We start from the raw sequence: 3,160 nt of genomic DNA on the forward strand, positions 1-3,160 counted from the left end.
TTTGTTATTTTCACAACTGTATTTCTGTATGGGTTGGTTCAATTTGACAACCTTTGTAACAGCAACAAAAATTAGGAAAAAAATATTAATTATGCTTTTTTCGTTCTAGAATGACTACAAATTATAACAAGAAAACACAAGTTTATAGTCTAAATAGCTTAAATCTCATAACATTATACATTTATATATATTTATTGATCTTCCAACCATGTGTGGCTAACAATACAGAAGTTACAATGATGCAGCACTTGTGTTCCGTATCCAATAATATATAACTGACCATTAGTCTTTACAAAGTGACCTGTCTTGGCTGTGTTTTAGTGGACTAGTATTTTGTAATATACAGTCAGATTTCAATTATTATACATTATATATGTGTATACATTATTCCTACTTACAAATAAGTTCCTAAATTTATTTTTTTTAAAACACAGAACAGTAAATAAAGAAGTAAATCAAACAATTATCTCTTCTAGTTATGACCTTTGTACTCATTTGCCACTTGTCATAGGATACTAAGCCTTGTGAAATTTCCCACGTGGAGGATGTGAAAAGAAAATATTTTTTTAGGTTTTATATATACATTTCAAATAACCCAAAAATCATAAATTGCTATACTGATACCATAGAATTCCACTATAATTTATCAAGCATAGTAACTAAGCTGTATTTCGGTCTAAAAAATATGACATTTCGAGCTCACTAAAGACTTGCCTCATAATTTGAAATCTTGCGTGAAAAGAATGAAATTAGCATAATAACACATCAAAATGGCTGAGAAAAAACCACTAGTGGTCATTCTGAGCTTTTGATTGGTTATTTGTGCCATATATAGAAGTAAGTGTATATAAGGGACCATTTCCAAAAATGGAAAGTGGTGGGCGAGGGGACCACTGTGTTTGATTCAGTACAGGAGCGATATCTTAGCAAATAGAAAAGAGGTTCTTATTTTATATTATAGCTTATTGATATGGGTAGCTTAAATTCCTTAATTGTATAAAACTGTAAATTTTGTATTTTGATATATTAAAAACATCTAATTTTAATCAGTGCTGCATTCAACATGCCACATGCCACACAAAAATAAATGTTTAGGTGTTTTTTTAATATTCACTTTTAAATGAAGAAATTAACTGATGTATAATAGTAACATCTGAATTGTAATCTACAATTTGATACCAAACTTACTGACATAAATTCATAAAATAGTAGTTCAATAAAATTTTGAATGCAAGTCAACAAATGCAGTGACATGGCCTTTGACACGTGACCTTGTTTCAATAAGGTTAATGGCAAACTTTGCAAATACTCCAAAGTTATAGCAAAAATTACATGTTAAACTGTCTATATTTCAAATTTCAATCAAACTCAAAAAATAAAATACTGATATCTTAAAACTGAAAAAAAAACAATTATGGTAACATTTTAAAGTGAGTAAGAAAAAAATCACAACTTATTCTATTTTGTGCAGACAGTAAAAAATCAGAGAAGTGATTATACACTCTTACAAATTAAAACTAGTGTGTACCATGGAAAAAGAATTAGCACAAAGAATCACCCAAAAACTTGAGTGCTTCTATATAGTTGACTACTCTTCTTCAGGAGTAAAAAAGGTAACTATTAAAAAATGTGAGGTAGTAAATATGAAAGAGATGTACACCTCACATGAGCAGGAAGATTTTGTCAAGGTAGCTGTGAAAGCTCACCAATCACAATTGAAGAAGGGTGTATCATTAGAAAATGAAAATGTCAATGCAGTATGTTTAGTTCAAAGTAATAAATTAATGAATACTATGACGAAGTTGAAAAGAATTATGCACTTATACGTAATGATAAAGATAAACATTCCCTATGTACAACAAGCAAAAATAACATATTTCAAAAAGCAATAGCTCTTGATTCTAAAAACCAAATCATAAAATATATAATAAAATAAAAGGTAAAAAAATTCATATGAAAACACTTGTTTTTAAACTTTATCTATTTGTTTTTTAAGGAGTGAAAAATCAACACAGTAATAGAAAAGAATAAAAGTGGAATAACACTTGCAGGTTTACAAAATTGTAATAATAATCAAGAAGTGGAAGGTGACCAGCTTTAGGTTAACTGGTAGTATGGAAATCAAACAAGTTACTTTTGGAGCTTTTATAGGAATGTACTATTGTCAACAATTCCAGGATTAAGACTGATGCCATTCAGCATTAGAGAATTCATTGTTGCTATCCAGAAAGCTTCCTTAGTTTCTCTCCTTAGTTTTCTTCCTTAGTATAGTGTCTATACATTTGTATTTAATGACATGAATGGAGTTGTTGGGTATAATACATATACTGTTTGAATATGATAAATATAAAATTGGCATTCAATAAATAAGCATTTCAGTAGCTTTCAAACAGATAATTTAACATGAAAATATGTTCACAAACAATTAGTATAAATATAATAAAACTATTACAAAATTACCAGCTTTGTGATTTGTTCCCAAGTCTTCAAAAGTTCCCATTATATATGTTTGGTCAATGCTATAGGAGCTCTGACTAGCAACTTTCCCATAAAAACATAAACTACTGCTCAAATTACATAATTTACTCTACTATGGTGTGATATGTCTAATTTTTGCTGTATACAATAATATTTAAACTTTCTTTATAGATATTTCCAAAGTTGCATTTCATTGGTAAATGATGAAACTGCTTGATGTGACATCATAAAATGGTGGCACTAAGGCATGTACAAAAAAGCTTAAAACAGATAAGGAAAAAAAACTTGAAAATCAAGATATGGATAACATACTCTCAACAGGTGATAATTTCTTAACAAATATGAAGATTTTCTTTGAGATGGTAAAATGTTTTTTTTTTTAAATCAACAAGTGCATTGTTTACATGAAGGAGTCCCAGGAAATGCAAAGAAATGAAAATTTGAACAGTTGTTTCATTTTTGTCCATGAATTACAATAATTAAATATTAAAAAATATAATATTGATTCTAAAACATTTTTGCATTAAAAATTGTTGAAATATAGGTAGAACTATTATTTTTACTTGAATTTCAAAATTTGTGCTTCATCAACTTATATAATTCATTCAAAAATTTGAGGGTCAAAAAAAAAAAAAAAAAACAGAGGAAATTCTGGCTTACTAATCATGTGTCAGCAACATTA

At 28.2% G+C, this 3,160-nt stretch overlaps 1 protein-coding gene across 1 annotated transcript in view; it reads right to left on the reverse strand.

Annotated features, from left to right (window-relative positions):
* Positions 1-3,160, reverse strand: part of LOC106459513 (ubiquitin carboxyl-terminal hydrolase 31-like) — a gene marked incomplete at its 5' end in the record, with an annotated part of 58,564 nt that overhangs the window by 15,169 nt on the left and 40,235 nt on the right. The window lies entirely within an intron of this gene.

Source organism: Limulus polyphemus, unplaced genomic scaffold (assembly GCF_000517525.1).
Source record: "Limulus polyphemus unplaced genomic scaffold, Limulus_polyphemus-2.1.2 Scaffold620, whole genome shotgun sequence".
Lineage (NCBI taxonomy): Eukaryota > Metazoa > Arthropoda > Merostomata > Xiphosura > Limulidae > Limulus > Limulus polyphemus.